Below are 23322 nucleotides of genomic sequence, written 5' to 3'. Positions count from 1 at the left end.
GGGCACAGGCATCTATTTATTGGATAAGGAACATTTGCCCATCCGTCCAGATTTTGAGAACAATGAAGTTGTGATGACTGAGAACGAGCCATCATCTGCCCAAGCATACGCAAAGAAGGAGAAGGCGAGGAAGGAGAAAGCTGCCAAGATGCCAACTCAAGAGGAGGAATCTGAGTATTTCTTGAAGACCAAACAAGAGCAGCTTGGTTACTTGATTGCAACCACGTTGAGGATTGAGCAAAGTCTGGCCACCCTCACTCAAAATTAGCAGAGCCTAGAGAGAATCATGGAACAGAAGTTCTATGACTTGGATGTCAAAGTAACGGAAGTCCAGTCTGCAGTGGAGCAGCTCCAGGAGGACATGCAGGAGAGGATAGGAAGGACTACTACTCATGCCTTTGCCAGAGTGCCAAGAGGTCCGAGGTCGTCTGCCGTGCCAGTTGCTGACACAAGAGTCACCACCTCAGCACCAGCCACAGCCTCAGTTCCACCAGCTCCAGCATCTACTTCAGCTCCAACTCCGGCGTCTACTTCAGCATCTACCAAAGCCTTCGTCCTTGGAGTGATCCGGACTCCACCACCACCTGAAGATCAAGCCTGAGCGTCGATCTAGTGCTATGCATTTTCTAGGAACTTTTTGGTAACTTGTTGCCAAAGGGGGAGAAGATGTATAGATCATAGGCTTCGAGAGAGACAGTGTTGCTTTTCTCTTTTGCTTTATTTGGTGGTTTTTCGAAGAGTAACCCATGACTCTAACTCCTTGTGCATTTGCAGTCCAAAGCAAATTTTAAATATGCACAAATTTAGGGGGAGCTCTTACTTATCACATACTTCTCAAAGCGACGATATATTTCATGCTTATTATCATTTGTCGAAGCTTTGATCTATATGTTGTCATCAATTACCAAAAAGGGGGAGATTGAAAGTGCATCTATCCCTAGGTGGTTTTGGTAATTCATAACAACATATAGCTCATTGAGCTAATGCTATTCCAAGATGATTATTTCAGGAAAGCTCAATGATTGGCATGGCATGGATGTCAAAGTGGAACCCTCAAAATGCTAAGGACAAAGGATTGGCTCAAGCTCAAAAGCTCAAGACTCTTCATTTTATATTTTAGTGATCCAAGATCACATTGAGTCCATAGGAAAAGCCAATACTATCAAGGAGGGATGAGGTGTTGCTTAATGAGCCTCTTGCTTCATGTGCTTAGTGATATGCTCCAAAACCCTCAACTACTTTCCCACTTCCACATATGACCTAAACCCTAAGCCAAACTCGGTCCTACCGATTCTTCCTATCCGGCGCCACCGAGTTTCATTTGTCATAAGCCATTGCCAACCCCTAGCAATTCGGTTCTACCGATAAGGATCTCGGTCTCACCGAGATGGGGTTGCAAACTCTCTGTTTGCCTTTCGTAACTTTTTGGTCCCACCGAAAGAGCGAATCGGTCCCACCGAGATTGCAATGTAAACTCAGTGTTTCCCCTTTGTAACTTTTCGGTCTCACCGAGTTCCACTCGGTCTCACCGAAAGAGAAAATCAGTCCCACCGAGTTTGCCTGACCAACTCTCTGGTTAGCTAATTACCAAATTCGGTCTCACCGAGTTTGTGTAATCGGTCTCACCGAGATTACGTTATGCCCAAACCCTAACCATATCGGTCCTACCGAGTTGCATGTCAGTCCCACCGAAAATCACTAACGGTCACTAGGTTTACATTTTCGGTCCGACCGAGCTTATTGATTCGGTCCCACCGAGATTGGAAAATTGTGTAACGGTTGGATTTTGTGTGGAGGCTATATATACCCCTCCACCTCCTCTTCATTCGATGAGAGAGCCATCAGAACACACACACCATTCCAACTCATATGTTCTGAGAGAGAACCACCTACTCATGTGTTGAGACCAAGATATTCCATTCCTACCATATGAATCTTGATCTCTAGCCTTCCCAAGTTGCTTTCCACTCAAACCTTCTTTCCACCAAATCCAAATCCTATGAGAGAGAGTTGAGTGTTGGGGAGACTATCATTTGAAGCACAAGAGCAAGGAGTTCATTACCTACACACCATTTGTTACTTCTTGGAGAGTGGTGTCTCCTAGATTGGCTAGGTGTCACTTGGGAGCCTCCGACAAGATTGTGGAGTTGAACCAAGGAGTTTGTAAGGGCAAGGAGATCGCCTACTTCGTGAAGATCTACCGCTTGTGAGGCAAGTCCTGTGTGGGCGATGGCCATGGTGGGATAGACAAGGTTGCTTCTTCGTGGACCCTTTGTGGGTGGTTGCTTCTTCGTGGACCCTTCGTGGGTGGAGCCCTGTGTGGACTCGCGCAACCGTTACCCTTGGGTGGAGCCCTGTGTGGACTCGCGCAACCGTTACCCTTCGTGGGTTGATGTCTCCATCAACGTGGATGTAGGATAGCACCACCTATCCGAACCACGGGAAAAACATCTGTGTCTACAATAGCGTTTGAATTCTCCAAACCCTTCCCTTTACATTCTTGCAAGTTGCATGCTTTACTTTCCGCTGCCAATATACTCTTTGCATGCTTGCTTGAATTGTGTGATGATTGCTCGACTTGTCCCAAAATAGCTAAAATCTGCCAAGAACTAAAATTGGGAAACGGTTAAGCTTTTATTTGGTCAAGTAGTCTAATCACCCCCCTCTAGACATACTTTCGATCCTACAGACACCCGTCCTGAGACATGTCAAGCAAGCAGGTGCGAAGCTGGCAAAGCAGCCCGACAGGACCTGCCGGGCGAGCCATATGTGACGATGAGCGGCACATTTAATGTGCTCTATCAGCCTACAGAGTTAGGTATGATAGCACTGTTTACTATCTAATCAGTACATAAACACTGATTTGCCACTGTGGTAACCCCTTAAACTATAAAAGGAGGCATATGGCAATCGTAGAGAGGATTCGGACCCCCTCGAGGCAACCTTGCCGGGCAAGAGCGCTGCGCCTCTCCACCATTTTCCACCATCAATCCACCAAAGTAGGAGTAGGGTTTTATGCCTCGCGGTGGCCCGAACCTGGGTAAAACCTCCCGCCGCCGAACCAAAAGGGGCCATTGGTCCCATATGGGGATGTGGTTTCCCGCAATACAAGCCTTCCAATTTTTGGTACATACTACAACATCTGTCTATTAACCATGTTCTTACATCAAATTAATGTTCTTGTGTATCCCTCATCAATCACTTATGATTAGACAATCAAGCTCGTGGACTGCTGTAAGAAAAGATCCTATTTTGAAGAATGCAATGTCAGCCTCTGTTGGTGCAACAAACTCTGGGTCTGTTGACCAACTCTGCACAGGCACAGGCACATGATCATGATTGAAGCACCAGCTTAAGTCAGAGATTGAAGAGCCAAGAGATTCGAACAACCAACATGCAGCTCAGAAGGACCAAGATTGAGCCTAAGGAGCAAGATATCGGCAAGAGAGGGGCCTCCCTCGGCGGTCACGCGAGCCCGGAAAGGGGCGTGGCCACCACCAAAAGAAAGGAACTGAGGCTCCCCAGCAGAGCCTGCCGGGGCTCGCGGGGGCAGAACCACCCCACCAACCGCTCAAACACGACTCACGTCGTCAATCAGTGTGGTGTCAAGGCGCAACATGAATAAGTGGTAGTCGTTCGCCACATGGCCGCCATTTCCTACAGAGAAAGCTACAGATGACACCCGTCCTGCAATGTGTCAAGAGAGCAGGTGCGGAACTGGCAAGAAAGCCCGGCAGGCCTTGCCGGGCGGCCAATGACATGACACTCAGCAGCGTATTTAGGTATGATAGCACTGTTCGCTATCATATCAGTGGATAATGACCAATTTTCCATTGTGGTGACCCCTTAATCTATAAAAGGAGGCCCAGTGGGTTAGAATGTTGGAAGGTTCACAACCCCAAGCCACCACACGCACGTAGTCGTTGCGCCCCCGTGGCAAACCTTGCGGGGCAAGTGTACTACGCACCACCACATTCATTGTTCCATCAATCCACTAAAGCAGGAGAAGGGTCTTATGACTCGCGGCGGACTGAACCTGGGTAAATCGCTTGTGTGCTCCCCCACGCGCTGCCGTATGCCGGTCTGTTCTTGGTGAAACACGATGCCCCCCCTGCCGAACCAAAAAGTGGCCACCCAGTCCCATAGGTGGCTACAGAAATCCCGCGATATCTTTCGCGCGCCTGGTAGGGGGAGCTCTTGCGTGAACCTGAAAGTGTACACCGTGCGTCATATTCATTGCCATCTTCATCCTCGACAGCGCCATCGACCATGGCTCCCAAGAAGAAATCTGGCACCTCGGCTCATCCATCCACCTCGAAGGATCCGCCGCCCGTGGCCCCTAACGCTGCAGGGGACACGGGATAGCGTGAGGACGTGGATGCTGCTGCGGGCGTGGTTGGCGCAGGTGGCACCGTTACCACCTACCTCGCGGCCAACATAGGGGTCGGAGCTACCGGAGGAGAACAACATCAGTAGCGTCTCGACGGTCAAGCTCTGCGAGGTGAGGGCGAGGGGGTCACTCCGCCCGTGCCCGCTCCTCTATCGACGATCACAGCCGCAACAACGACACTCGGTCCGGGCGAGCCATTGCTCTCCGGTCGCCGCCGTCATGGGAGAGGCCGTGGCGCATGTGCCTCCTCCCGGACAAGCCAACCAAGCTGCTGGTCTCAACGGAGCCTCTGATCTTCGAGCACCGCCGCCGCGTGACCCCGCTGCCTCGGTGGTCATCCCACAACAACATGGGTGCGGCGCTGCGACCGCCGCCGCGGGCATAAACCGGAGCCAGGCGATGGTGCGGTCGACGTCATCGACATCCATGCCAAGCATGGCCACGGAAGCCATGCCGCGAGCTCAGCTATTGTTGAGGTTCCCGCCAACAGCCGAGCAGATGGATGAGTGGTGTGCCACCATCCAAAGCCTGCTCGGTTTCGTCGAAGCTGGGGGCTCGCGACGAACTTTCCCACTTCAAACTCCCCAAGCAACAGCCACCGCTCGCGTCGATAGCCATACGAAGGGGGCCGTCCCCACGGTTCAGTCCCCGCCACGGTTGCCGGCAAGGGCGCGGTAGAATCAAGACCTCGATGATGTCTCGATGGCCTCTTCTGACCCTCGAGCACATCCAGGCCAATGTCAAACCCCGGAAGACAAGCTATAGGGAGATGCGCACATCGTCGCCAAACGGCACCGCAACGACCCCCGCCAGACCAACAGGTGCGGCCGCCTCAACATCGACGAGCCTACACTCGGTGTTGGCGGGTGCCTACCTTTCGAGGTCGGCTGCCCTACCTTTACATGTGAGCTGCGGCAAGTCCATTGGCTATCCGTTCGCATGTTCAAGCTAGAGATACCTGAGAAGTATGACGGGAGGCTGAACCTAGCAGAGTTTCTAAGCATATACACCATCGCTGTTGAGGCTGTCGGGGGAAGAGATGAGAAGGTGTTCACCAACTACTTCCCTTTGGCCCTCAAGTCCAATGTGAGGTATTGGTTGATGCACCTACCGGAGAACTCCATTTCGTCATGGGCGGACCTGTGCTACGAGTTCATCGGTGCCTTAACCGGTGGGCACCAAGAGTCCAGCGGGCCCAGCGACCTGTAGCTTCTCCGGCAGAAGCAAGGAGAAACTCTCCGTAAGTATCTGCAGAGGTTCAGTAAGGTTCATAGGAATATTCAAAATATCCATCCGGTAGCTGTTATAGTCGCTTTCCATTCCAATGTGTGCAACTGCCGCATTCATTCCAAAATGAATGCGCGGTTGCCCAAGACTATGAAAGAACTATATACACTAGTGGATAAATGTGCCCGGGTGGAAGGAGGAAGGAAGTTGCCCGAAGAGGAGATTGCATTAATGTTGATTCATAGGATGAGGATGAATCAACCAGTCACAGGAAGGGTAAGAAGCGCAATAATAAGCCAAGAGATAAGGTAGTGATGACTGTAGAAGGTTCGATCATACCTAATACTGGCAAGAAGGCCAAAGCTGAGGCCCCTGGCAAGGAAACTGCCGCGTGCACCGCCTGCCGGGAAGCCGCAGCTACGGAAAAAGTTGGCAAAGGTGATGGGTCGTACTGCAAGATCCGCCGGACCAAAGGCCACGACCTTCAAGGGTGTTATCAGATTGAGCAGCTTCTCAAGAATCAGAGGGCTGAGTATGATAAGCTTGACAAGGAGAAAGGTCAGAATGCTGCTGGCGTTAAGGGCTGGCGTGGTGAACCGAATCGCCCCGGCAAACCCTTCCGGAACCAAGGAAAACCCGCCACGGGCCAAGAGAAGGAAACCTATGATGATGCCAGTAATGGAGGGGGTGAGGAGGAAACCAGTGAGTAGGAATTCCGGAAGGCCACTGACACCCTATGCATTGATGGGGGTTCGTCTTTGCACTCCTCTCATCGCCAACTCAAGCGATTGGCACGAGAGGTCAATGATGCAGAACCAGCGGCAGAGGCCCGGAAGCCGCTCAAGTGGTTCCGCACGCCCATCATCTTTGACGAAGAGGATCACACTGATCGCACCACTGCGGTGGGGTGTTTGCCGTTGTTGGTCTCCCCAACAATTCGCAACCTCAAGGTCACAAAGATGCTGGTGGACGGCGGGGCCGGGTTGAATTTGATTTCCCAGCAGTTATTATCAAGCTTCAGATAGGAGTAGATGAGCTAAAGGCCACCAACACGTTTCGAGGTGTTATTCCCGGCAAGATTCGTCCTAAGGGGAAGATTACGTTACCATTAACGTTTGGGGGAGAGCTTAACTTCCGGACTTAGAAGATTGTGTTTGATGTGGTTGATTTCCCCCTACCGTACAATGGGATTCTTGGATGATCAGCCCTGGCCAAGTTCATGGCAGCATCCCACTATCCTTAGAACACCCTGAAAATGCCTGGGCCATTGGGAGTCCTCACTATCCCATCATATGAGAAGGATGCAATTATCTGTGTGAACAAGATGTATCGGGATGCAGTCACAGCAGAGGCTGCGGCAGCAGTAGCTTCCCCCAAGGAAAGCAAAGGAAAGAAGAGGGATTGTAGGACCTCAGGCAAGGAGTCCGGGAAGCGTGCCCCCTTCGAGTGCACGACACCCGTTGACGACGTGCCGGAGTGTTCCAACAGCAAGAGATCCAAGATTACTGCACCGCAAGTGAAGAAGGTCTCGGCAGGGCAGGCTGGCATTGATGGTACTTTCACTATCAGCGCTACGCTCAATGACAAATAGGAGAGCATGCTTGTTGCTTTCGTGTGGGCGAATATCTATGTGTTTTCTTGGCAACCATCTGATATCCCCAGTGTTCCCAGGAAGGTAATTGAGCACCACATTGTTGTCTGCCCACATGCCCGAACCGTCAAGCAGACAGTACGGAAGGAGGCCTTGGAGAGGCAGCAGTTCATTGCCGAAGAGATCAAGAAGTTAGAGGCAGTTGGTTTGGTCAGAGGAGTACTGCATCCTACATGGTTGGCAAATCCAGTAGTGGTCCGGAAGGCTAATGGGAAGTGGAGGCACCGCATTGATTTCATAGACCTCAACAAGGCTTGCCCGAAGGACCCATTTCCCTTGCCGCGCATCGACCAGATCGTGGATTCCACTTCGGGATGTGATTTGCTCTCCTTCATGGATGCATTCCCTGGGTATCATCACATCTTCATGTACAAGGAAGATGAAGAGAAGACATCATTCATCACCCTGTGTGGTACGTACTGCTTTGTCCGCATGCCATTCGGATTAAAAAGTGTCGGGTCCACTTTTGTAATGTCATCCAGATCGTACCATAGTTGCACAGAAATATAGAAGCCTATATGGATGATAGCATGGCCAAAACCAAGGATAAGGCCACAGACAGTTCTCCCCGGCAAGGAAAGGACACAGACAGTTCTCCCCGGCAAGGAATCACCCCAACAATGTATCATGTATTTTGATCCTACTTTTTCCTACAAGGTGCAGGGGCTGGCGTGCTTCTTGTTGCCCCCTCCGGGGAGCACTGGAAGTATGTCCTCCAAATGCACTTTGCCCGGGAAGAAGCCACCAACAATACGTCAGAGCATGAAGGGCTCCTTGTCGGGCTTAGGATTACAGCAGAATTTGAAATTAAGAGGCTGATTACTCGAGGAGATTCACAGATCATGGTGAGACAAGTCAACGAGGATTACCAAAGCCCATTGATGGAAGCATACATCGAGGAAGTAAGGAGATTGATGGAGCACTTTGATGGGTTGCGAACAGAGCACGTACCTCGTGCGAAAAACAACATAGTTGATCACCTGTCAAAGTGTGCTGTGCAGAAGCTTCCTGTGGAACCAGGAACATTTGTTCTCCATCTCTCTCAACCTTCCATAGCACCACCAACAATGGCCTGGAAAAGGAGAAAGTTGGACTATGGTAAGCCTCTCCCAGCAGAGCCATCCGCTCCCAGCAGAGACCCTGCCGGAAACAACTTCTCATAGCCTGTCGGACCACCCCCTCCAGCCAGACCTCTGGACCCCGCAAACGAGGCTGGTGCTCCCGTAGCCGAGGAGGTGCCGCTAGTCCTTGTTGCCGAGCCCCAGGCTCCAACTTGGGCAAGGCACGTTGTCCACTTCCTCCAAATCAGAGAACTCCTTGGCAATCAGAATTAAGCTGAAAGAGTAGCCTGGAGGGCCAGTATGTATCAGTTTGTCGATGACACTCTATACAGAAGGAGGCCCAACGGTGTGAAATTGAAGTGTGTTTTCCGGGAGGATCGAAAGGAACTGCTGGCTGAGATTCACAGAGGAATGTGCGACTCACACATTGGATCGAGGGCATTAGTTAGGAAAGTATTCCAGCAAGTATTCTATTGGCCCACAGCCCTCCAAGATGGAGTTGAGCTTGTCACGAAATGTGAAGCCTATTAGTTCCATTCCAAGAAAACACACTTGCCTGCCAAGCCCTTCAGACAATCCCTTTATCATTGCCATTTTCGGACTGGGGGCTCGATATCCTCGGCCTCTTCCCCCGAGCAATCGGGGGCTTTGAATTCTTGTTCGTTGCCATTGACAAGTTTACAAAGTGGCCGGGAGTGACTTCTGTGAGAAAGGTGACTACTCAGTGAGCTATCAAGTTCTTGAAAGAGTTGGTGTGTCATTTTGGAGTTCCAGCAAGGATCATCACTAACAATGGCACCCAGTTCACGAGCCACGCCTTCATGCAATATGTTCGCACCCTCGGATGCAAAATCTCATTCGGTTCTGTGGCACACCCCTGGAGCAATGGAGAAGCTGAGAGGGCGAACGCTGAAGTGCTTGGTGGACTCAAGACAAGAACTTTCGATATGTTGCAGAAGCATGACAGGGGGTGGATTGAGGAGCTGCTGGTAGTTCTCTGGTCCCTCAGAACGACACCTAACCGAGCTACCGGGCAGACTCCCTTCTCCCTGGTCTACGGGGCAGAAGCAGTTATCCCCACGGAACTCATTTACGGGTCCCCTCGAGTGCTTGCCTATGATGAAGTAGCGCAAGATCAGCACCGGCGTGACGACCCCATGCTACCTCAGGAGAACCGTCTCCGAGCTACTACGCATCCTGCACGGTACCAGCCAGCCTTGCGTCGCTATCATAGCCGTAGGGTCCATGCCCGGTGTTTTGAGGAAGGTGACCTTGTCCTTAGGCGCGTTTAGTCCGCCCAGGGTACAAACAAGTTATCACCGAAGTGGGAAGGCCCTTACCGGGTGGTAGGAGTCACCAGACCTGGCGCAGCCCGTCTGGAGACCGGGGATGGCACACATTTGCAAATCTCAGGGAATATTGAGCATCTCCGTAAGTACTACCCGTAAGGTCCGAGGCTGTCGAGCACTGCCCGGCAGCCACCCTTTTGTACAGGCCTTGCCCCAGTTGCATGTAACCCCTTGTACAAAGCCGGGGCGATGATCCCGTGCATGATAAAATAAAGAAGCATTGTGGGGGGCACCCGATTGAGATCGCATGCATGCACAAGCACACCCATATCACTGCATAAGCATTTCATTAGCATTTGCATATGCGTATAGATAGGATTGCATCCTGCATTCATTCTCATCGACATGGAGTTGCAGGTTCCTGCCGTGAAGTTGGCTCCGACAAGGGACGAGAAGATTGCATGGCACAGTGATCCCCGGCTAGCCAAACAGATAAGTTTATCTCTTGTCCATTAATGTTCTTTAAGATATAACTTGTGCATAGATAAACCTCGCTGCTCTCTTGAAACTAGGGTGCTCCCATCCTTGGCTCGAATGCTACTTCGGCCTGGATGGTCGCAGTGGCCCTTGGTGAAAAGAGAGTGGGAGGGGGGCTGGCGCCCGAGTCTGTCCCCCGCAGACATGGTACTCCGGCAGGCGAAAAGGGTGCGGGAAGGTTATCGTGCCGGGGAAAACTCATTTAATTACAGTAAAGAGGCACCCCACCTCGGCATGGACAATACATGCATGGGTTCCGGCAAGGCTTATGTCTTTCATTGACATGCAGATACAAGTACAAGCATTATAAAACACAAATATGGATGAAAGGATTACATTATTTGAATTAAAATTTGGAGATTTCCTACAAGTTTAAGATTGAAAAAAGATAAGTGCTCCGTATTGCCCTTTCTTGCCCCTATCCTCCTAGGCACAACCGTCGAAGGCGAGGAGGACAAATGGAGCACCAGAGCTGAAGTCTAGCCCGTTCCCGTCGGGCTCCAAGAGAGGTAGCCCAGATGGAACGGAAGCACGAGGGAACGCATCAATGAAGAGCACGGCAGAAGGTGACCCTGTAAACCACTGTCACCAGGGCCAGCAGGACTCGGCAGGGCTAACGGAGCTGCAGCCCAAGAGGAAGCCTGCCAGGGTCCAGCTGGAAGACTCCTAGAGGAGCCTGGCAGCACCATCCACACATCTCCCTCCAACTCCCCGGCAAATCACATTGCCTGGGAAGTGGCGCAAATGCAGATGGTGGTGCTACCGCCTAATGAAGATGGTGCGGGCGACGATCAGTCGGAGTCAGTGTCGTCGCTCCTCCACCCGCTACCGTCATCATCACCATCACTGTCCTCCTCGTCGCTTTTGCTCGAGGAGGAGCTTTCGCCATTGGTCGAGTTCTCCATGTAGCACACTAAGCGGACTCCTGAGCGCCAGCAGATCTTGAGGGAGAGGAGGCCACTCTCCATTAATTTGAAATGGAGAATGTGCCCCTCCGAGAAGCTATGCGCATGAGCGAAGGTCTTCCAGTGTAACACCCACAATGCGGCTATATCTCCCACGTGTCGAGGAACGACTTAGAGGCATAACCGCATTGTGGTTTTGTCGCAAGAGGGTAATCTTCACACAATCCCATGTACTAAATAAGAATGGGATAAAGAGTTCGCTTACAATCGCCACTTCACACAATTAACAAGTTGAACATACATCATCTAGAGTACAACCAAGGTCCGACTACGGAACCAAAATAAAAGAAGACAACCCCAAATGCTAGATCCACGATCGTCCCAACTGGGCACCACTACTGATCAACTGGAAAAGACACAAAACAATGATCAAGATATTCATCGAGCTCCCACTTGAGCTTGGTTGCGCACCTGCACTGATATCATCGGCACCTGCAACTTTTTGGAAGTATCTGTGAGTCACGAGGACCCTGCAATCTCACATCTGCGATATCAAGACTATTTAAGCTTATGGGTAGGGTAAGGTAATGAGGTGGAGCTGCAGAAAGCACTAAGAGTATATGGTGGCTAACATACAAGAGCGAGAAGAGAAGCAACACAATGGTCGTGAAGCTAGAAGTGATCAAGAAGTGATCCTGAAACTACTTACGCACAACGATAACACAACAACCATGTTCACTTCCCGGACTGCGCCGAGAAGAGACAATCACGGTTACACACACGGTTGATGTATTTTAATTAAGTCAAGTGTCAAGTTCTCTACAATCGGACAATTAACAAATTCCCATCTGCCACATAACCGCGTGCATGGCTCTCGAAAGTTTATACCCTGCAGGGGTGTCCCAACTTAGCCCATCACAAGCTGTCACGGGCAACAAAGGATATTCCTTCTCCCAGAAAGACCCGATCAGTGTCGGAATTCTGGTTACAAGTCATTTCGACAATGGTAAAACAAGACCAGCAAAGCCGCCCGATGTGCCGACAATCCCGATAGGAGCTGCACATATCTCGTTCTTAGGGCACACCAGATAGGTCAAGCTACAAGCAAAACCAGCCCTCAAGTTGCCTCGAGGTGGCCCCGCAGGTTGCGCGGTTCGGACCGACACTTAGAGAAGCACTAGCCCGAGGGGGTTAAAACAAAGATGACCCTCAGGAGCACGACTCCCAAGGGAAAAGTATAGGTGGTGGTGAGGCAAATGATAAAACCAAGGTTGGGCCTTGCTGGAGGTGTTTTATTCAAAGCGAATTGTCAAGGGGTTTCCATAACACCCAACCGCGTAAGGAACGCAAAATCAAGGAACATAACACCAGTATGACGAAAACTAGGGCGGCAAGAGTGGAAGAAAACACCAGGCATAAGGACGAGCCTTCCACCATTTACCAAGTATATAGATGCATTAATTAAAATAATACATATTGTGATATCCCAACATATCCATGTTCCAACATGGAACAAACTTCAACTTCACCTACAACTAGCAACGCTATAATAGGGGCTGAGCAAAAGAGGTAACATAGCCAAACAACAGTTTGCTAGGATGGTGGGTTAGAGGCTTGACATGGCAAAGTGGGAGGCATGATATAACAAGTGATAGGTAGCGCGACATAGCGATAGAGCGAACAACTAGCAAGCAAAGATAAAAGTGATTTCGAGGGTATGGTCATCTTCCCTGCAATGTACTCAGAGTTGTCGAAAGCTTGATCCTCGTAAGCATACTCAACAGGTTCCTCGGTCACGTACTCGTCTCCCAGCTTGAACCAAGGCAAGAACACAAGCAAAGGAACAACAATCAAACACGGTGCAATGGACAAGCAACATGATATGAAACATGGCATGATATGCAAGATATGACATGCAATGCATATGCGTGATCCAGAAGAAAAGAACAATCAAGGCATAAACTTGGCAAACCAAGTATTCCGCTGGAAAGAAGGGGTGATTTCGGTCGAAATCGATATAAGGATCGCCAGAAATGGATGCACGGTTTGCAAATGACAAGAAAAACAAGAATGGCGCAAAACTACGATTAACAGCATGATAGCACTTAGAGTGCAACAAGAAACTGAGCTACTGCACTCCAACATAGCAACAAAGAATATGTCAGTGATGTACAAGAGATGCTTGACAAAACATGAACACTGAGCTACGGCTAAATCACACTAGAATAGGTTCAAACTAGCATGGCAAAATTGCACAAGATATCAGCTTCATAGACTTAGTGAAAATACTAACATGTCAAAAAAACAACATCCCGAAGCACTGTTTGGAGCAAGCAAACAACATGGTGCAGGAACATCTCATGACAAATAGAGGCATACCATGAATCTACTAAATTCATAGAACAAAACTCCCTTACTGAGCACGAGCCAAAAAGGAACAGAAGATATGATGGCACCCATGTAAACATAGCAAGTTCTATTAACAATTTCAGACTTAGAAGGAAAACAGAGCATGGCATAAATAGATTTATGATAGCAATTTGCAAGCTCATGCCACTCACCACAAAGCATTAAATGACAACATAAGCATACCAATAGAAAGATGACATGTTCATGATTCTAAGCATGGCAAGATCAAGTTAATAGTATGCATGGATCACTAGCAACAACAATGGAAATATTGATTAACATGTTAACAATCTTCCAGGAACATTTTATAGCAAAAGTAGAGCAAGAAAAAGACATGCTAGATCACTCCATGATTGCAACCAGAGACATGAATGGATAGAGCATAACTTCATGTTCAAAATATCCTTACTGAAGTATCTCAAAATAATCATGGATCTCATGGTAGCATCAACTTTACATGGTATCAAAATAACAGCAGGAAAAGGACTTAGCAAAATCCTAAGTCCCTGAAAACAACAACATCACAGAGCCTAGCTTGCATGCTTGTTCTAGTCACCACATAGATCACAAAAAAAAGACCTGCACCCCTGTAAAGATGGCATGATTTAGTTAAAAACATATGTAGACCTCATGCTCAAAGGATGCACATATCAAATGCAAAAAAAATGATAAATCACCATGATCTGATAAGTACCAGTAGTTAACATATTATAGCACTCCTGCAACAATGAAAATGACATCATAATGGACAGTAACATGCATGCAAGCGCTACTAAGATGAAGAGCTCAATGAGACAAACATTTTGAAATATCATATGCATGATTTGGAACCACGGTCACCGAGATATGACATGTAGAAGGAGGCATAAAAACATGACAGGTTTAGGATTTAGAAGAAAATTAGACCTCGAGGGGGAAAAGTCAACGACGGCGGATCTCGCCAGAACCCCGCCGGAGATGGCCGGAGGAGGTCGGGGAAGCCGAATCCGGGGCTCCCTCGGCCGGACCTCGCTGGATATGGGCCGGGGAGGCGCTGGGCGGTGGAACCGGGGCCGGGCGGCGATGACGAACAGGCGGCGATGACTGCCAGCAGCTCCGGCGTGGTCGCAGCGGCGTGGGGCGGCGGCTGCCGAAGACGAGTCTAGGCGGCGGCCGGCAGAGCTGTGGTGGAGGCGGCGGCCGGAGCGGCGGCGATGCATGAGGCGCGGGGAAGGGAGGAGGAGATGGTCACCGGCGGGCGGCGCGGTGTGCTCCGGCGAGGGCCGGTGGCCGGAGCGGCGATGAGACCTGGCGCGGTGGCGAGGCAGCGGAGGGTGCGAGGTGACAGCGTGGGCCCAGCGGGTCCGCAATGGGCTGCGGTGGGCCGCGTGGTGGCGGAGGATGGCAGTGACACATGGCAGCACATGGTTGGGCGCGGGATACGGCGCGATGACATGGCGGCCTGCCATTGGGCGGAGCGATGTGTCCGGCGGACATGTCCAGGGCAGATGGACATGTCCGGCGACGCGAGGAGGAAAATGACTAGGTTTAGACCGTGAATTTCGGGGGGAGGGACTTATTTATAGGTAGATGGAGGTAGGAGTGTCCAAATGAGGTGCGGTTTTCGCCCACACGATCGTGATCCGACGACGGAGGCCATGGAGCTGGTTTAGATGGGTTATTGGGCAGTTTTGAAGGGGTGTTGGGATGCAACACACAAGAGGCTTTTGCGGTTACCCGGTTAACCGTTGGGGCATCAAACGGCCTCGAAATGGAAGGAAATTTGACTAGCGGTCTGCCGGTGATACACCAAGGCCACTTGACAAATCCCAGCCAATTCCGAGAACGTTTAACTCCCGCTCACGAAAAGAGACAAGAGGGGTGCACCGGGTGCATGTGGGAGTCTCGGATTGCGAAATGGACAACGGGGAAAATGCTCAGATGCATGAGACTAACGCGAATGCAAATGTGATGCACATGATGACATGATATGACATGCATGACATGAACAAAATGCAAAACGAAAGACAAAAACCAAACCACGAAGGGAATATCATATCGCATCTCTGGAAAAGGCAAGAGTCGGAGTTACAAATATGGAAAGTTGTATTCAGCATGTTACATCCAGCCAGGACAAAGATACATTACATGAGGGGCGGGGAAGTCGACGGCAACCCGCACGCTTCCATCCCCGCATCCCCTCATGTGTAGCCTCAGAGCACATGGTTGCTCGAGCTCCATCTCCCGTGCAAAGAAGGTCGGAAGACGAAGGTTCCCGCGCAAGGGCTTATACAGCCTGATGATGAACTCTCGAGGTTGATCCCCAACGTGGCCTTCCATCGGAGGAAGAGCCGCCGACGGGGGCACGGCCGAGGAACTCCCTTGTCCTCCTCCTTCTCGGGCACCACGGTGGCCTCACCCGCGCCCCCTCCTCCCTCCTCTTGCAGCGGGCTCCACTTCCTCAGGATCTGGAGGAGGAGGGATACGCCGCCGGGTGGAAGCCGTCATCCCCGCTGGCAAGACACTACTGCGCCCTCGCCCTCTCACCATGGCTAAAAAGAATTGCTGAGATGAAGGAGAGGTATGTGCAGAGGGGTACCACCTTTCCCTCTTTTTATAGAGGGGACGAGGCAGGGGGCTGGCCTCTCGTGATAAATATGACCACCCCACAATCCAATACGGCCCTCTCTGCACCCTCAGCAGCTTTGGGAATCAAGGCCGACCCTCTACTGCAACCATCGATGTTTGATTTTCAACCATGGCACTTCTCCCCGTGCCCTCCATGTCCACCACCTACCATGCCCAATGCATGCAAGACACGTGGCAGGGTGCATGCGTAATGGGGGGCGAGTGGGGTAGCGGTTTCCCCCCCATGATCTTGGTGCGAGGAGAATCCGCGGGACATGATCCAAGTTCTTCCACGACATCGCGCACAATGCGCGGGAAAACCTGAAACTGGCCTAGAATCAAGGTTGATGAAACAGCAACAGAAAACTTAAGGAGACAACCCCTTCAGCAACTTTGCATGTGCACTTATTAGGCCCTACCCCTATGACGCTCAGCGGCGCGTTTGGGGCAGGCCCGGGGGCTTCTGTCGGTGCAACAAACCCTGGGTCTATTGACCAACTGTGCACACGCACAAGATGAATATTAAAGCACCAGCTTAAGTCAGAGATTGAAGAACCAAGAGATTGAAGAACCAACATGTAGCTCAGAAGAACCAACATGTAGCTCAGAAGGACCAAGAGAAGGGCCTCCCTTGCCGGGCAGGCGAGCCCAGCAAGGGGCGAGGCCACCACCAAAAGAAAGCAACCGAGGCTCCCCGACAGAGCCAGTCGGTGCTCGCAGGGGCAGAACTACCCCATCAACCTCTCAAACACGACTCACATCATCAATCAGTGTGGTGTCAAGCCACAAGATGAATAAGTGGCAACGGTTCTCCACATGGCAGCCATTTCCTACAGAGAAGCCTACAGATGAGACCTGTCCTACGACGTGTCAAGAGAGCAGGTGTGGAGCTGGCATGAAAGCCCGATAGACCTTGTCGGGCGGCCAGTGATGTGACACTCAGCAGCGTATTTAATGCACCCTGTCAGCCCGTAGAATTAGGTATGATAGCACTGTTCGCTATCATATCAATGGATAATGACCACTTTGCCATTGTGGTGACCACTTAATCTATAAAAGGAGGCCCATGGCACTCGTAGGAGGGGTTAAGAGGTTGGAAGGTTGACAGCCCCAAGCCACCACACGCGCGTAGTCGCTGCGCCCTTACCTGGCAAGTGTACAACGCACCACCACATTCATTCTTCCATCAATCCACTAAAGCAGGAGTAGGGTCTTACGCCCCACGGCGCCCCGAACCTGGGTAAATCGCTTGTGTGCTCCCCAACGCGCTGCCGTACGCCGGTCTGCTCCTTGTGCAACGCGCCGTGCCCCCCTGCCGAACCAACAAGGGGCCACCCGGTCCCATAGGTGGCCGCGGAAATCACGCGACAGCCTCCCCACATGATTCTCAAGAAACAACAATGCTAGATGAAGACAGTCAACGTACCTCTATAGTTGATGAAAGCATTTCCCCTACACCACCATTGCAGGTTCTTGCTCTAACTTGGCAGTGTGATATGTGGTTGCATGTTGCATATAGTGTCTAGATTGTAATTCTTCCAATCTTATTAAATTGCATGTGCTATTCTGTTTAGTTTTTACATTATACTTGTTAATGTGACATGCCTTCTTGTTTTTGGTACATAGTACATCTGTCTATTAAGCATGTCCTTACATAAAACTACTGTTTTTTTGTACCCCACGTCAATCAATTATGACGAGACACCTTTAGTATATGTAGAGTGATATTGGTTGCATCTTTCATATGATTCATAGAATGCACTACTTCTAATTTTTTGAAACGCCATTTATGATGGGACGCTTTTAACTTGGCAGAGTCATATTCGTTACATCTTTCATGTGGTGTCTAGCTTGCATTGCTTCTAATTTGTTGAAATGGCTTCTGCTTAGTTTACACAAATAGTTGTAAATATGCCATGTCGTCTTGTTTTTTCGTACATATTCCATCCTCGTATCATGTGTTTGCCTAACATCAAAGTAGTTATTGTCAGTATCCTGCATGAATGAGTTCTGAAAAGTGAATTTTATTGCTTTTTCTTGTCGGTTTTACTTGACAATGCAAAATCAATAAAGCGGGAGGAAATTAGCAAGGGAGCGGATGAAGGTGCTCCTTAGAAACAACTAAAATAGAGGGCCTCTACACATTCTACTCCACTATCACCACAACAAGATTTGGAAGGCAACACATGCATAGACACTCAACATAGTTGTGTTGATGATGAGCACTTCTCCCCTAGTCCACCATCATAGGTGCTCCCTCTGACATGGCACTGTTATATGTGGTTGCATGTTATGTATGATTTCTAGCTTGTATTGCTTCTACTTTTGTTGAATTCCATTTGCTTAATTTACACATTATACTTGTGAATAAGACACGTGTTCCTGTTTCTAGAACATACAATATCTGAATATCACACCATGTTCTTACATGAAAGTACTACAGTTGTGTAACCTGCAACAATCAATTTTCACAAGACACATTTTAACTTGGCAGTCTGATATAGTTTACATCTCGCATTATTTTCTAGCTTGTACTACTAATTTGTTGAAATGGCACTAATGACCAGACAATTTTAACTTGGTAGAGTGATATTCATTGCATATTACATATAGTGTCTAGATTTCATTGCTTCTAATTTGTTGAAATACCTTCTTCTTAGTTTACACATCATAGATGTGAATACGCAATGCTGTGAATATGTAATGGCACTAATGATGAGACCTTTAACTTGGTAGTGTGATGTTGTTTACATGTTGCATATGATTTATTTCTTGTACTGCTTCACATCTGTTTAAATGCTAGTTATGACAAGACACTATTAACTTGGCAGCGCGATATTTGTAGCATCTTTCATATGGTGCATACCTTCCATTGCACTGCTTCTAATTTATTGAAATGCCTTCTACTTAGTTTACACTTCATAGTTCTGATTATCTCATGTCGACCTATTTTTCGTACATATTACATCCTCTTATCATGCGGTTGTCTATAATCAAAGTTCAGTTCATCTGTATCACGCATCAATTTGTTGTGAAGAACAAAAATTTTATTCCTTATTCTTGTCGGCTTGACTTGACATGGCACAGAGAAAGAGGAAGAAACATAGAATGACAAGGGATAGTGTTAGTACTCAGGACGCACGAAAAGGAAGCGGAAGAATTATGCAGATTCTGCTGGTACTGATGGTGCAATAGAAGGTCAAAGTCCACCGAAAAATTGTAGAAACACGGTATCCCCTGCTACACCAGCCGCAAAACAATCCAAACAGAAACTAATAGCTGCCACCAAACAAGCAGTGCTAGCCCTAGTTGTTGCAACACCTTCCACAATACCAATAGCTACACGAGTTACTTGTTTGTCAACTCAGCTAGCGGAAAATTCCCAAGGTCCCTTGCCACCTAACACTACATTCGAAGCACTCTTGACACAAGACGAGTAGGCAAAATCAGATGAACCTTGTGAGCTTCAATAGCAAGAAGGTAGTTGCTGGAGTCAAGTAACAGTTGCATGCTTCTTTATATGTAGTCTCGTAGTTTGATGTACACTAACACTTTCTATGTTCGTTGTTGGACTAGCACCTAGGCGCAAGAGGAAACAGACATCAGGGATAATGCTCGATAGGTTAACTAAGTCTAGAGGAGGAAGAAAGGATTTCCATTTTGAGGCAGGTTTAAAAAGGTCACGTGATGCTACAGAGTCAGCCACGTTAGTATCAGAGGCAATGGTTGTCGTTTGGTGTCATCCACGTATCCTCCCAACATGGATTCAATACAGGAATGACAAAGATGAAACCCAGCTCAACACCTTCCTCGACCATTTATCTGTAAGTACATTATATATATGTGATCAGATCACATGTTGAACTTCTAATTATGCATGTGCCTCACAAATCTATCTTCTTGTAGAAGAAATGTTCAAAGAACAAGGCCAACCATACGAAAGTGAAATTCCAATAGAAGACAAGATCACGTAGCTATATTGCACACTGCGACACTCTTGTAATTAGTTGTTGTTTCACTCTTTTCGATGTGTCATATTATCAGATCTATATTAACTTGTTCCAAATACAGATGAAAGTCCGCAAGGACCAAAAAGTACCTGAACCAAATGTTGCGGAAATCTTCAAGGACTATCACACCAGCAAGACGAAGGGCATGACTGCGCTAGTCAAGGCCGTTGTTGTAAGTCCCTAATCCTCATGCCTTTTAACTACTACTTACTCTGACTTGTGCATTGAACTGCATGGCTTGCAACCAATCTCTATTACTATTTTCAATTTTATACACAATTGTCTTAGCATATCATTGCACCTTACAAAGTTTAAAAGAGAGGAGTGATGTTCCTTTGATCTTGATCTATAATCTAGTTCCATGCTGGACTTGTCTACACAACGTAACAATTGCATGTTTGTCTATTCTCAGTTGTTTTGTGATATGAATGATGTCATACTATGCTTACCGTATTATAAACTTTGTCTCTTTATCCTTAGCTATCAATACAATGTGAGGAAATAGAAAATACATTAGCCATGGTACATGGTCATATGTTTGGAACCTGGTTTTATTATGTACTTTGCAATAAAATACAACTTATATTTTACACGGGTTCACCAGAATAAGTTTTGTATATAGATCAAAGCTATTTTGTTTGGTTTTGCTGCCTCCTTAATATCTTCTGTTCTGGTACTACTAATGTAAAAACTTAACTTTTCCGCAGTCTATCGAACAAATGGTGGAACCGCTACCTTCTGAAGGTCACGAGGCAACTATAACCGCAATGTCACCTCTTGTTGCAGTAGGTCAGTACCTATCCACTAACAATGCCCAAAGCACATTCCAGTGTAATATTGGGTTGGTTGTTAAGGCAATCTCATCCAAACTACCTCTTGATCAAGATATGCAAGCTCAAAACAGTGCTATATCTGTGCTCCAGACACAAGTCCATTCCCTAACAAAGACCCTTTGTCAAACAAGGACATCCATTGTTCAATGTCATCAAGATATGCATGCTTTTGAAACCGGACTATCAGACATTTTCTATGTTGTTCAGGAGCCTAGGAGAAATGAAGGCGAAGATTATGGTGCTCCATCGGACAGTACATCATGAAAACGTAACAGTCAGGTCAAATGTCCTGAGCTTCTGAACTTCTAGTGGTGCATTTATCTGCCGGACTGTTAACTTGTATGCCAACCATCCTTTAGTTTTATGGTTGTAATTTGTTTTGTTGTGATACGAAATTAGTTCTTAACATAAAGTGACCAACTAAGAAAACAAAAAGCCATTTTTGTATAGTGTAGGGTGTTCCCTATATTTGAACTGGTGGCAAACATTGATGCCCAGTGGATGTAATCTGTGCAATAGCCTTAATAGCCTAGCGTTAGTTTCTAGATTATTTATTTCTCTAGTTTTCTTTCTCCTTGGTTTGCCAGCGGCCGCAACAACCATGGGCCATATACCAGCCGTAGGATCCGTGGGCCTCCTAGAGGCCATCGGATAAATGGGCCTCCAACGGGCCATAGGGTCCATGGGCCTCCTAGAGGCCATCGGATAAATGGGCCTCCAACGGGCCATAGAATCAATGGGCCTCAGGTTGTCGGATAAATGGGCCTACATGGGCTGTAAACGATCATAATTGGTATCGGGCCAGCACGGTAACGGGCCGTTAATAGGTCGGAAGACAGCAAAGGCTTAATTCTGTCATGGGCATAACAAGTCGTTAATGGGCCAGAATACAGGATGGCCTGGAAAAGGCGCAACGGGTTAATAGTTCACAAATGGGCCGATTCTAACCACGGGCCAAATTTGGCCCATTAGGGGAACGGGCCAGTAACGGGCCAGAAGTAATCGAGGGCCAGAAAGGAGCCAAAGAATGTATGCGCGATCATTAGACCGAAAGGTTACATGGGCTGAAGCAGCCCATGTGAATCATGGGCCGTTACTAGGCATAAAGAAATTTACTATTTATTATGGGCCAGAGTCACCGTGGCCACTAAAGGGCCCAAAGATACGAAAGGCCTCGTATGGGCTTAAAGATGTCGTGGGCCATACATGGGCCGAAAATGAAACGGGTTGGTATTATACTGGACGGCCCACATGATGCTATTGGGCTGATTTTGGGAACGCCATAACAGGCTGTGAGTTACCGGGCCGTAAAATGGGTTATATGTGAACATACCATTAACAGGCTTTTCATGGGGGCCAACTCGCTAGCTTTTGACCAAGTCAAACGGGCTGGCCTTTGTAATATAAATGGGACAGCGTTGGGTCATCACACGTGTCAACATATCGTAGGCGCCCATCTGACCAAATGACGAGCTGACATGTGTTTCCTCCGGCCAATGAGAATTTTACACGTGGAAAATCGCCATTGGTCATTGATGTTAACGGGTTATCGGATCCAGAACCAGACCCAATAGCTTAACGGCGAGCCATTATGGTGGATGCCACGTGTCGATTACCCTTGATGAAAGCACTTCCATGACACTTCATTTATAGTCACGGAAGTGAACACTTTTGTGATGATAATTTTGGTATTGTCATGGAACACATCTACAACAACACATGTATGACTATCTTGATTTTGTCATAAAATTATCATGGATGTGCATGCATGACACAAAACGTGACCTACTTTGACAAACACATATCATCACAGAAGTTTGTTTTTTTTGTAATGTAGATCTCATATTGTTACTTAATTATTCAGTTTTCATACATTAAAATTGCCTTTGAAATGTATGACTAGTATCATCTAGTGATATGAATGGTCAGACTACACACACACACACAGACACAAGGGCCCATTATGTATTCAAGGATTTCACATCTTTCTCTCGCTCTCTGTGTCAAACCGACTATGTGAAACTACCCTATCTACCGCGCGGCAAAAATCCCGCCTCACATGTTTAATCGGGTTTGTATCGATGGATTGTGCGAAACACCAAAACTATAGTAGTACTACAGTACAAGTAACAGTTCACTGGGCCACCGTGTTGTGTACTCCTTCGTCGTAAGAATGGGGTGCTCACTTTCATAAATGTTCTAGTCCCTTTCACCGACATGTGGGACATCAAGCAACTGGGTCCACATGCCATATCGAAAATAACAGTGCAGAGCAGCAGGGGTTATGCACCCCGGTCATGGCACCGACGTAGTAATGAGAAATGAGGCGTCAAATCACAGAGCTGCACCTTTTCTGCAGTTACATCGGAGGGACAAAGTGATGCTAAAAAAAGAAGTTGGAGG

The sequence above is a fragment of the Triticum urartu genome, chromosome 4A (genome assembly GCF_056163025.1).
Source record: "Triticum urartu cultivar PI428250 chromosome 4A, HENAU_Tu73, whole genome shotgun sequence".
Classification (NCBI taxonomy): domain Eukaryota; kingdom Viridiplantae; phylum Streptophyta; class Magnoliopsida; order Poales; family Poaceae; genus Triticum; species Triticum urartu.
Note: the sequence above shows the minus strand (reverse complement) of the source record.